Source organism: Taeniopygia guttata, chromosome 2 (assembly GCF_048771995.1).
Source record: "Taeniopygia guttata chromosome 2, bTaeGut7.mat, whole genome shotgun sequence".
Classification (NCBI taxonomy): domain Eukaryota; kingdom Metazoa; phylum Chordata; class Aves; order Passeriformes; family Estrildidae; genus Taeniopygia; species Taeniopygia guttata.
Window position 1 is genome coordinate 8,517,399 of NC_133026.1, and position 13,465 is coordinate 8,530,863.

Below are 13,465 nucleotides of genomic sequence, written 5' to 3' on the forward strand. Positions count from 1 at the left end.
TTGGCAGTGCTTCTCCATCTGCAGCAACCATGAGCAGTGCCCAGAGCTTGTCAGGGAAAAATGAGACACTTGGCAGAGGTCAGAACTGTGCCACGCGCTCGCCAGCAGCGTCCCAGCACTCGGGGGATGGCTGGCTGGAGCATCTCTCCTTGCCCTGCTTCCCTTTCACAAGCAGGCTGCAGTTCTACATGCCCAGCCTCGTGTTAAGCTGCACATGCACAATTTTATTGATTGAAAAACTATAAGAGAATACGTAATTTTTATTTTTTTTAAGCTGTGACAACTTTAGAGGTGTTCCTGGCATAGCTAACAGATAGTAGGTGAAAGACTGGGATTCTGGAGAGAGCTTGAAAAGTGTATCAATGATGCAAGAGATGCTTTGCTTAAGATACATAAATAGAAGGAGAAATTAAATGAAAAAACACATTAAAGCAAAAAAACATGGACCTAGTTTCTCTATTCCTCAATTGTGTCTTCCAAGAGAAAATGTTCCCAAGAATGCTAATACTTTTTCTCAAATCTGCTGAAAATACTTAGTGGGTCTGATAAGTCAAGGATAAATTTAGTTATCCCCATAGCTGGTTTGATCTCAATTGCATTTTTGATTGCTTGGTTGTAATTGCCATTTTTATTTTATTGTATCTCTAATAGGTGCAAAGTTTCTTTTAATTTAGTGGTATCTAACTTACCTTGCAGTGTGTTTTGGTTCTAAGCAATTTCAGTCTTAAGCATACTTAATTCCCTTCTGAGATCCTCCATCACTAACAACACAAGATCAAATAACCAACTAATTAAAATTTATGTCCATCTTCTATTGAAGTCATCATTCATATCCCCTTGAGTAGGTGATTTCTGACTGTGTGATCCCACAGGAATATTTTTATGTCTACAGTAATATGTGAGTGTGGAAATGTGGAGTTTATTCTGTTTCATTCCTGTGTAAATGGAAAAGGTTTCCATTAAAGAGTATTTTTTTTCCCATTTTCAGATATATTCTGCAAAAATGTAGCTAAATTTGCCTTGCTTCAAACAAGTTATATATATATATTATATATATATAATTTTCTCATTAAAATGCACATCAGATACAAGAAACTTCATCCAGAAAAAAAGGCTTTCCAAAGCTACCTTTTTGCTGTTATTTCCTTGTAGGCACAACTGTTTCCCTGGAAATAGGGGTGCAAACCCCTTCTGAGATGTCAGTATCACTCTGAACATGTTATTTGGGGTGTTGGGTGACTGCTCATCTCTTCTGTGGGTGAAAAATGGCTTTAGCTCGTACCTAATGGCAGCTTTGCATCCCCAGAAATGTTTGTATTTGCAAAGGAAGCAAGGCTCAGGGCTCAGAGAAGTGGAGCCCCTTTGTCCACACAGTTTCATTGCACATTGGCACCACACTGGACACATCCCAGTGTCCACCAGGGAATGGAACATGCCCATGGCTGTCCCAATAGGCAGAAAGAGTGAGACTTCAAACTTTCTGACTGCCTTCACCTTACAGAGTACTCCAGCACTGTCCCAGGAAGATTTGTAGGCCCTTAAATCCATACTCATGTGCCATTACATGTTGAAAACAATTCTTACCAAAGGCCTCAAGCTATGAAAACACCACTCTGGTGGGCAGTGACAGAGCTCTCACAGCATTTCAAAAACATGGAACTACAGAAGAAGACACGAAGAATGATGGTTCTGTCTTCATTTTCCATATTGGCAGCACAATATGGTCCTAAAGAAACCCAGGACCGAGTACGGTGTGGCAGGGATTTGACCAGGTGATTTGGCCTCAGGCCTGCTTTATTTAACATTATTTTCAACTTCTTTAGCCATACAGACACAGCTTAAAAAAAAATTTACTAACCCTGCTTCCCACATGAGGACAAAGAAGGGGAATGGCCCTTCCTCTCTGCAGTGCCCCCACGGCATCACTGCTCTCCTTTCACACAGGTGGAAGAAGCCACCTGAGAACAGCTCTGCACACCCACTGACCTCAGAACAGACCTCCAAGTGGAAAACCACAGCACTGCAGAGCAGCCTCCTGTCAGCCAGAAATGCTGATTACCAAGGAAAGAAATTAGAACAGGATTTGGCCCAAAGTCAGTGTCCAACAGAATAGTTGTGCATGCAAAAGTGGTTAAGATAAAGCAAAGGGCATCATGACTTCCTGATAAATTTTGTTCTCAATAGGCTTTTTTTGAGCTAAAATCAAAAGTCTGATGATGTTTTCAGAACTGTTATTTATGCCACTCTGCGGCTTATTTACTTTTATCTAGATGGTTACAATGATTTTTACACATCATTTCTACTGAGTCAGGTCCACTTTTGAGTACGTCCAGTTGGCATGAAGTTCTTCCAACCAGGACAATTCCCAAGTGCACGCTGTCCCCAGTTCCAACAAAATAATTAACAGATACTGTGGGACTGTTTGCATTAGCAGTGCTTGATATGGCAGGCAGGTTCAGCCAGGTACCCTGGGCAGGGTGCAGAGACAGGGCACCACGGAACAGGGAGCCCTTGGAGCTTCCAGATCTCTGGGACAAGGAGGTCCCACACCTCCCCAGCTGCCTGTGGGCGTGGGGTGGCAAGGAGGGGTGGTGGGCTGGGCTGCTCAGGGGCAGTGCTGCAGCCCATGCCCACATGAGGAGTGCTGAGCAGGACTAGAATCCTAGTCTAGTCCTGCCACGGGCTGGTTTCCTCCATTGCTTTTGAATTGAGAGGAGGTGAAAGGTGCTGTAGCTCCACATGGATCTGCTCCCACTCACTGCTGTCTTTTGGGTCCTAGGACAGAGCACTGCTCAGATTCCAGGGGTAGCAGGGAAGAGACCTACAGACACAACCAGATTGTGTGTAGCAACAGACACCAACACTTCTTGTCCCCAGCACAGGCAGAATTAGCTGGTTATAAAGAAAGTGCTCAGGATTTGAAGCTCTTCTGACCCTACAGGTTTTCGGTGCTGGTGTTTCCAGCACCAATAGCAGAGAAAAAATTTTGAGATTCTGGTCTGTGAGCACTATAGAAAAAGACTTGTGATTGCTAGTCATCTTCTTCACAAGCATACCTGTTCTCTTCAGGAATTACTGTGGGATTGATGGAATTTAGGCAGGAGGATATGATTGAATGCTTCTAAAACAAGAGAGAAGACGAGAAATACCATGTAGTGGTTCTAGGGACATATTTCTCCTCTGGCCTCCGGTGTGGGGCCATAATTAGAGATCTGATTTACCATTATTGCATGATTTATTTCTTTTAGTTCTTGCTTCCACTGAGTCTAATAGATTTCTCATGTTATTAGATAACCCTCTCTGTGAGCTGTTGTATAGATAATGGTTTCATGCCGCAGACCCAGAGCTTTAATTTTCACGAGTGCACTTAAAAATAACAATCAGGCAATGAGATATTAGTCAAGTTATTACTCTCAATTGTGCCACCATTAAATAGTTTGGTGGCTTTCTTGGCTACAGGAGCAATCGGCTGAGTGTCCTCTCGATCTCCCAGATGGGGAAAGAGCCAGGTGACTCTTTCATTCTCCCTTCAGAGGGGCTCACAGCACCTGGGTGTTGGTGCTTGTCATGTCCAAGGCTCAAGATAAGCACATACACCCTGTAGACTACAGTGGAATCAAAGCAGATGCTTTGTTAAGTAGAATTATATTTGAATACTTGGCTCAATTAAAGGGAAAAAAAAGGAGTGCTTTTTATGGCATTTTTGCTGGTGAGCTCTGGACCCAGTTCTTCAACCACTGCAGGTCTGCAGAAGAGCCCAGCTATTTGCATGGGCTTCTCCATTTTGAAATTGTATATCAGGTTACCTGGGCTTTGGGATCCTGATCATATCAGAGGCAGAGTCCACTGTGAAGTGAAGGGCATTTGATGTGTAATGGATGTCGTTCGGCCGCAGAGCGAATCAGCCTCTTAAGCTTTTATTGCATCCCACAACGTGAAAGTGGAGAAGTCCGAGTTTTATTTAGCTCCATAAAATATTAAACCTCAACAGTGATGGAGTTGATAAAAATCTGTATTTTGTAAAAAGCTTTTGTTTCAGGGCTATCCTTTTTATGATTAGCCTGTACATTCTCAGGAAAAAAAAAAATAAAAGCAATATCTATTATTACCAGCGAATGATCCAATAAGTGTCTTGGGTATTTCTGCCAAACTTCTGTGCAGGTTCCTAATGAGGGAGATATTAAGTTAAAATCAATGTGGGAGTAGTTCTTGTAGACCAGGGGAAAGTGTGTCATTATTTTTACTGGCCAAATATAGTATCATCATCCATTAACTCCCTAGCTGAAAAATATCCTGTATCTCACTGGGATGCTGATCAAGTCATGTTCTTGTATATGATTTCTCTTAAGACACGCCTAGCATGTATTTCAGCAGGAAGATTTATGGCAGGAGAATCTCAAAGCACTGGGAAATTTTGTGTTGCTACATTTTACCTGTATCCTACAAATCTACAAAAACAAAAAGGAAAAAAGCTGTGACATAAAAAACTGTTTGCTGAAGGCTACAGGAAGTAATTTTATCCAAACAGACCATCATAAAACTTTGAAACTTAAACTAGCTAGTTCTCAAGAAACATAACACATCTCAAAGTACAAGAAACAAATAGTCATGAGGAAATTCAAGATCTGGTGTTCAAGTTCAAGTTAAAACTATAAAGGCACAATCCATGATACGTATGCTTTTAAGGAGCTGATGCTCTAAATAGAGGTAGGTAATTTTTGTCTTGTATCCACAAAACAAAGTTTGGGGTTGTCTGAAACTATTGATGCATTTCAGTTGAACAAAGTGAATAATTCTGTCTGAAAAAAAAAATAAAAATTCAAGAGCATGATCCAGCTCTGCATTAAATAAAAATTAGATTATGGGTATTGCATATGCTCTTAAGTAAGAATCTTAATATTTTTTTCATTAAAAGTATAATAAAATAGTCTTTTCTCTCTTCTGGATTAATGTAATAGTCTATGGTTTTGTATGTCTAGTTTGACCACACAACTCAAACACAGTTTTTCACCAAGTTCTGTACTTATGTCAATGTAGAAATGCTGTTGAGTAATTAATTTCATTGAGCATTACTAAAACAAGATATCTCAAATCTAAGTTTTGTCTCACTTCATACAGGAGGAATCGCTGAGAGGCCCAAAATTTAGAATCCTAAGGGAGAGAGAGAGTGTATGAAATCGTCCCTGTTTGGTATTTTCTGGTATTGTGATCACCCGTACTCTGGCCTTCTGAGGGATAATAGTTTAATGTGCTTCAGGAACAATGGATTTAACAAAAGCAAAATGCAGTTATTTGGAAAGGCCTAAGACAAGCTGGAAGTGAAGTGAATTTGAAAGACATGCTGGGTGAGGGTGCATGGGAGCAGCCCCTCTGTGGAGCCACATGCAGCTGTGGGGACAGAGCACCTGGCACTGCCAGCGGGAGATGCCAAACCCCAGACCCTTCTCTCTGCCGAGGGTCTGTCCTGGAGGGAACTCCCCACATCTGACAGTGGCCATGCCACCAGGTTTTGCAGCAGCTCCTGAGGGCCGCTGCCAGTAAAGTCTTGGTGACCCTCCAAGGAAGGGAGCCTGGGTGTGCACAGGGCAGCCCTTTACAGTAAACGCAATCCTCGCTCTCATTAACCCTCTCGTTTGATAATGATCCACTAATGGAGAGAATTAAAGTTGGCAGCATTTGCCTTGCAGCTGTTCTCCACTCCCTCCTGATGAAGACAGGCTTTGGGGAGCCAGTCTGCCATCAGGAGAGGCTCCTTCCCTTAGGCTCTGCCTCCTCCTCGCATCGCAGAATCCGAGCCCCGTGGCTGTCTGCAGGGCTGAGGCACCCAAACGGCTGCACTTATCTATTTCAGTGCTGTTAGAAGTCAGGCAGGCTAATTTTGAAGCTTGGATGTCTCAGAGTTTCTGCCAGAAAATAAAGAGTATGCTGTGAACTTTACATTGCCTGCTACCAGAATTGCTTGAATTTCTGTTAAATCTTTGTAATTTCTTTTTTTTTCTTTGCTGGTTACATGACTTTTTGAAAAGTCCTTTCAGTCCTGTTATAACATTATAAATCACCTGCTGAACGATTTGGATTCAAGGTGGTTGATTCCTCACAATTTCTGCAAGATCAAAGGTATGGCTGTCCTCCAAAAGCTGTGATGCTTCACATCAAAGTTCACAATGAAAACTATCTCAATTTTCCTGTTCAGCATTTGGATTTGACTTTATGACAATAACATTTCAGATGGTGTGTTCAGCCTTCATTTGCAAGAGGACATGGCTGTGCAGGTTAGCACGGCAAAGGGAAAATCAAATGGAGCAATCCTGATTTCAAACCTTCTGTTCCTCAAATTTGTGAGCTTGTTTAAAAAAAGTGAATGTCTTTAGCACCGCTATAAATATCCCTTTGGTAAATGCCCTGAGTATCTTTCAATCCATGCTGATCCTTGTAATCACAGCCACATTGTTCTGGTTGTGTCACTGAAAATGCTTTTGACAGAACAAATGATGATCACCTGTGCTGGAGTTTGTAAAAAGCCTAAGATCAAATCTGTTATTTCATCAAGAAAAAACAACATTCAGTTCATTTCTTTCTCTCTTTCATGTGCAATTCTTTTCACTGTTTTTTTATTCTTTTTCTCCATGAGCCTCACAAAACAAATAACTGGTGGGAAGTTCATAAAGGAATTGCTTTTACTTGCTTCAGGTGCTGACGGCCTGGTGTGGCTTGCAATGTTGGAGTTTTCTTCTTAAAGCAGAAAAAAAAAGAAGGTTTAGGGACTGGACTCTGCTTGAAAGTAAGAGTTCTGCAGATGTGCAATGGCTGATATTCCAGTACCTAACCTTGTAGAGCAGAACTAGACTTTAAAGTGTCTGAGGCTGGTATATTCAGAGAATATCAGTCATAAATACTTTTATGTCTGACTCATTTAAGCTAGAGTTGTAACTTTCACATTGCCACGTGCCTTTATATTATTGAAGTTTAAAGGAATTCCTTTCGAAGCCTAATGTTTGGCTCATGATGAAAGAAAATCAAACAGCTTATTTGGCGTTACGTTAAATAATTACATGTGTAACCCTTTAAATGCTAGATATGCAAATAAAGTGCTATAAGGTGACTTATTTAGCAAAATCTTAAGGCCAAAATCTCCCAGTCTTTCCCCCTCCCCTATCCCATTCCTGTTTCTTCTGAAGTTTTCTGAAACAGAAGTTACGCCTAGCAAAAATGGTATTATTAGGTAAAATACAGTTTAATTCCTGAAAAAAAAAAGAATATTCATAGGAAAAGACTCTTTTCTGTACCCAAAATTATTGCTGACATCATTGGAAATTCAACTGCATTGAAGATTCACAGAGTTATTCCTATTTCTCATGGTACGTGCAGTGACCCCCACACTGTAGGCTTTTCCAGGTGGGAATAGGTACATCTGAGACACAGATATCTCTACACTGAGAAATGCTCCCAACATCCTGGAAGGCAATGGCTGCTGTTTGCCTCACTGAAAGGGAGCACCAGTGGGGACTTCTGGAGAAGCCACAATGCTGAACTTGGACAGGGAGATTGGTCTCTGTGAAAAATCAGAGTTCAGCAGCTCCTCAGCCAATGTTAGGCCTTCCTCAGCTGTCCTAGCACTGCTGGTATTCTTTATTCTTTATTTTTTATTTAATTCCAGAGAGTCAACCAAGATAATTTAGGAATTCCTTGGATTTATGGCCTCTGCTCCAACATATCTTAAGGCTAATACACAGGATTATCTGTTTAGGATCTATCATTTCACTCAAACCATTAAAAACATTCCCGATATAGAGGGACACATTTCCAAAATATTATTAAATTTCTTTCAGAAGATCCTGTTTGCATGGTAACTTTTTATTAACTTAATTGCTGTACGCAACTAAAGAGATTCAGAAAAATTGCCTATTTTCATGGGCTCAAGTACTTCAAGGAGAACACTGGGCTCCATTGTATTAGAGAATTTTTGGCTTCTTCATTGCTCTGAGCCATGACAGTTTGTTGTCAAAATATGTGAGTAAGTATCATAAAGCCTGGAATAAGGAGCAAAATTTTCTCTAATCTCAAAGAAGGCTGAATTTAAAATCTGAGCCATGTTTTTTGTTTGTTAGTTTGTTTGTTTGTATATTTTTCTTTGTGTTTATTTGATTTAAAAAAAAAAACCTGTCCTTGCAAATTTGGGGTTTTTTTTTCTGGCAAAACTCCACCTGCCTCTGCTGGTTTGCTGGATGTTGTGTTTATGTACCACAAAAAAAATGTCTATCTTCACTGAAAGCTTTGCCAGAACAGAAATTACGATATTTGACCTTTACATACAAGACCGGGGATGGGCAAAAACTAATTCAGGACAAATGAAGAATGAAGTTTTAGCCTTAAATAATTGTAAGAACCGTTTAAATGAACCAGTATGTATTTAGCTATTTTTCCTTCTTTTAAAACATTTGAAAAAAGGACACAAAAGGTAGAGACAACTCTGCTTCTCAGTCAGAAATAAAACTGTAGCACTGTAAGAAATATAAGTGCACAAACAAATTTTTAGGTGCTTGTTATCATGTTGTTACTTTTCTGTTTAGATCACACAGATATGACCATTGCTTAACTTTGTCGTTCTCTCTCTAAATATTTTACAAAAGGGAATAAACCACGTTCATTTTTGACAGAGGGCTGTTACATGCTTGGGCCCTCACAGTTTGTTTGTAGCATACCAAAAGCATTCTGTTAATGAAACATTTCGAGGCTAATGAACCGAAACCTTGCACCAAACAGAGAGCGGCTGCGAAGGCTTTTTTGTCTGCCTTTGTCAGAGTTCACGTTTCAGCTGTGCTCTCTGCTCCACCCACTCTGCAGATAAAACAACACGTCAAGTTTGCAAGATTAGTTTTCTATGGAAAAGCTGCAGCAAGTCATGCCATTAACTCTTTTGAGGTGAATGTGCTCATGCTTTTTTGGGCAAATTGGCTGCTATTGCAGCGATGAGCTGCTGTCCTGTTCCCCTGAAGTTTTAATGTCCGATTGATGAGCCTAAAATAAGGTCTGGAAGGAATAATGAGAAAGTACCTTTTGTCAAGAGGGACTTCATGTGTATGGTCTGTGATAATGTACCAGTGGTTCTGTATAAAATCAACTCTCTTTTGAGGATCTAATTCATTTGGGAGGGAATGTTTCATGATGTACACTTCCAAACTGAATTTTGACCAAAGAAACCCAAGCTCTTCACCCTGCAAGTCTGTAAGCAGCCAAACAAACATGCCTGGTGAAATCAAAATCCATAAAGGCACTTCTCTGACAATCTATGTTCTCCTCTCTGCTTCTGATTTTTTTTTTTTTTTTTGTGGCCTCAGTGAATTACTGTTACATACCTTTTCTTGCTCTCTAGTTGCAGTATGTCTGGCAAAGGCCTTACCCAAGCAACACCCTGAGAGGGAAATCTGCATCATCCCTGAGCCTGGAATGAACCCCCACACTAAGTAGAAGATCTCAGCCAGTCACCTTGCAAATAAATGGAGTAAGAAAAAGGTGTAAGCAGAGAACAGGGAGGGGAGGAGAAAGATCTTATTCTAAATCTTCACTGGTTTATGGTAGATAACCACAGGATCATGGTTGCCCCTAGCCCTGCTAGCAGCCAAAAGAGCCCTGATGCTGTAAAAGCTCTGTGAGCACAGGATCAGGTTTGTGCTGCTGCTGCTGCCCATCTCAAGTCATCATCCCTGCAGTGCTCCTCACCTGGGCTGTCATCAGGAATCCAGTCCCTCTTGTTTAGAAGGGAAGCTCCTTTGTATGTGAATCCTAAAACATATGTACAAACACAAACAGCAGCTTATTTTAATGAATGTAGGGTCAGTAATGTGATCTAGAGCAAATACTTGAAGCAAGTTGTTGTTGAAATCCTAGTAATTTGCTGTTGTTCACACAGGTCAGTGGATTGCCTGCTTCAGAAGAAGATAGAGCCATACACCAAGTACTTTGAATATGCTTTTCTCTATCACTGGGGTATCTTAGCAGCTTGTCACAGGACTGGAGAGAGAACACAAAGATTTCAGCCAGTTTCTACCATGTACAATGAAAAGGTTTTGGTAGAGGAGAATTTGAGAGAAGAACTAATTGGGAAGAAAATTCTGTGGTGGGAAAATGGATCCCAATGGCAAATAAGAAACTTACAGTCTTCATTTGGCATAGTTCCATTATCCTCTACATTCAAAAAAGGATAATTTTGAAAACACAGATGCAGGTGAACATTCCCTGCAATTCAAACTGCAATTATAGTTATGACTCTGACATAAAGCTATTCCTTGGCCATTATGCTTCGGTGTTCTAATAAAGTTACTTGTTTCACTAGGAAAAAAAAAACAACTGAAAAAATTATCTTCCTCAGATCAATAACTTCTTTGAAAATAACAGCTGTGTATAAGCAATGGCTACTATATTTTTAAGAACACTCATATTCTTTCAGGCAGCTGGAAAGGTTATTCTTACTAGTTTCGAATCTAAGATAAAAATCTTCACCAGCCACATGAACAGGCCCTGTCTGGAGACAATATCTTTAGCCTACTTTTCTCCCAGGAACGTGTTTGAGTGTGGTTTTTGGTTTGGTAGTGGAGTTCTCTGATGTGTATCAACTGAAACAGGAGTGTTTTTTTTTATCACCATCATTTGTAGATGTGGTCCAAGTTAGCATTGGGTAAATGTGCTACCTGCAAAACAGAATATGAATAAATTCACCTGCTTACTCTGAACTCCTGTTAGTCAGTAGCTCCATCTTTTTCCCAGGCTTTTCACTCCATTAACAGGTGATGTACCTTTAGTGCATAGTATATGAAGATGCAATTCAATAATGACTTTTTCTTTGACTGGAAGCAATGAAATCCCACTGTTGTGAAGTGGAATAGATTGCAGTCCTGTAGCATGTTGAATTGCAGGCAGAGATCACAGCACCCCCAGCATCAAAAAACCCTTTTTAGATGGCAAAGTGACCTTTCAAGTTGCTACCCCCTGGATATGTCCTTAAGGAATGGAAAAGTAGAAATGTAGGAAAACAGTAAATGATGAGAAATCGGTGAAACAAAATGCTCTTCACCTACTTCTCTCCAGCTCTTTGTCGCTCTCTCAAAGCATTGCAGGAGATACTCCTGCCATTTGCTAAAGCTGACATCCACTCCTACTGGGCTGCTGCAGCAGACACAACCTCAGAGAAAGCACTTTTAATATCTGCTGTGTTTAGAGAAAAGAGAGAAAGGTGATAATTCTTCTGATTTAGTTCTTTGGTGGAACAAGTTATGCCTGAGTCTGGCAGAGCTCCTGAATTTTTGGCATGATTCTTTGCTTCACCCCCTTGCTGTTGTCATTTTTCTGTTCCCCACTCTTCATCAGCTGACAAACCCCAAGCTAACATGAATGCAAATGCCAAAGGCAATACTGAGGAGGTGTCATCTCATCTTTTTTGACACAACCCTCTGTATTCTGGATGTATTGGTAAAATCCTCCTGAATGCAGTAAAAGCTGATAGTGCCCCGAAGATAGGCATGCAGATCTGAAATAGATTATTTTATGTTTCTTCAAGAGAAATTTGCAGGGAGTAAATAGATAGGACATATCACACAATTTTAGCACAGATAAATGTCTGCATTTTATGAGGCTACAAAAGCAACTTGAGATTTCCTTCCCTGGGAGCTCAGAAATTGAGACAGCACAAAATAGTCAGCTGATCCCTGTTCTTTCACTTTTTGAAGGTAAGCTGAAGACCTCAAATTTCAAAAGTAAGTATTGATTTTGGGTATCCAACTTGAAACTTCTTTAAAGTAGAATTCTATAAAAAGGAGTAGTAGATTGAAGGAGGTGGTCTGTCAATTTCTGCAAATCAGGCCTTTTCTAAGTGGCTGAAGCTGCTCATTTCAGCATGCTTAGATGAGTAAAGGCTGATAGCACAATGTAAATGCACTACAAGTAATAATAAAGCACCTCTTATGTGCATTGTATATTTGTGCTTAGTCCTGAAGTCATGAGAATTTCCAAGCCATATTAGTACAGAAGTAGAATATTAGGATTGTTTACCATTTTACTGTGAAATCTTTTCTCAGTTTGGATCACAAAGGTCAACAAGATTGTGTGGTATCATTTCCAAACACTTCTCCTCAAGCATCTAATATGCATGAAAACAATATATACAACATTTTAAAAATTAATGTTGCCAGAAAATCAAAGAGTGACTATTTCACATTTAAAAGGACTTTGCTTCATTAAATTGGTAAGTCATTCAGCTGAGAAAAACATAGATAACATTATTTGAATGTGAAAGACTTTTTACATATTGTAACTTTTAATGATATTCTGCTATGTAATAGGAGTCCATAATTATCTGTCAAAGTCACTGACTTACGTTTTTTCTCCAAAAGCAACTCCATAATAAAGTACTACTGTCATAAGCTCTATTCTACTTTTTTCTATGAAATTCTTTCCCGCTTGGAAGAATAATAGGTATTGAATATAATTCTAGAGAATTAGCTTCTGTAGGGCTAAAACAGGTGTTTAACTGGAATGGAGTAATGTTTAAAAAGGATTAAAATTGAAACAGGAAGTATTTTGTGCCAAAAATATTGTGCTTAAAGTTGCTCATCATCCTAAAGTTGATGTTTCAGACAAAGGTTTGCTTTCATTTGGGTGGGATGATTTCTGTATTTTATTATCCTTTCAAATACCTACATAGAAATGTTAGAAAGCCCAGCCAAATGGGGGGACACACCCCTTATTTTGGCAATTTTGTGAAAGTGACACCTGGACAAACATCTGGGCAGCTGAATCTGTCAGTGGTAATGAAAGTCAGCCAGAAAGGTCAGAAATGCTGCAGACAGTTGTAGTACTTTGATTTAATCATGTGCTGATCTTAAAGCTCTGGGGCAGACTGGTTCAAAGAAATGCAGCAAACATGAGTGGGAATGTGATAAAGTGGAGAAATGAAGACAGTCCATGGAGAAGGTCCCTGGCAGAATTTGCCTGTTGTCCTCCAGCTGCCAGTCATGTCAACTCACCCCATGGGTGTCCTGGGGGAAACAATGCAGGTTCTACCACAGGCAGGTGGATGTGCAGCTGTGGGGCCAGTGCCTGCCAGGTTTTCCTTGATGGCTTTTAATATCTGTGGAGCCTTTTTTCCCTATTGCACCAGACTTTGAAAAATATGCTCTCTGAAAATACAGAATCACTTTTCTGTGCCCAGCTCAGGTAGCAGGCTCTGTTCCTTCAATTGTGTGCATGAAACATTATGTTTTAAGGCACAGCAGAGCTGGAAGCAAAGAGACTGAGATGGTGATTTTGCTTTATCACCTTAAAATTGCTTGAAGTCTACAGTGAAATGAAAACATTATCCTTAAACTCTCACTATCTTTCCATGACAGAAGTTCCTGCAGAGCTGGAGAGACTGAGGAGCACAGAACAAACTGCCCTAGCTTCCCTGCACCATCCTGGTTGCCTCAATACT

At 40.2% G+C, this 13,465-nt stretch overlaps 1 long non-coding RNA gene across 1 annotated transcript; it reads left to right on the top strand.

Moving 5' to 3' along the window:
- The first annotated feature begins 1,054 nt into the window (after nt 1-1,054).
- On the top strand, nt 1,055-12,422 carry LOC140682575 (uncharacterized). The gene is made up of 2 exons (XR_012054424.1): nt 1,055-9,502; nt 9,911-12,422. It is a non-coding gene; the product is annotated as an uncharacterized lncRNA (long non-coding RNA).
- Nucleotides 12,423-13,465: the final 1,043 nt, after the last annotated feature.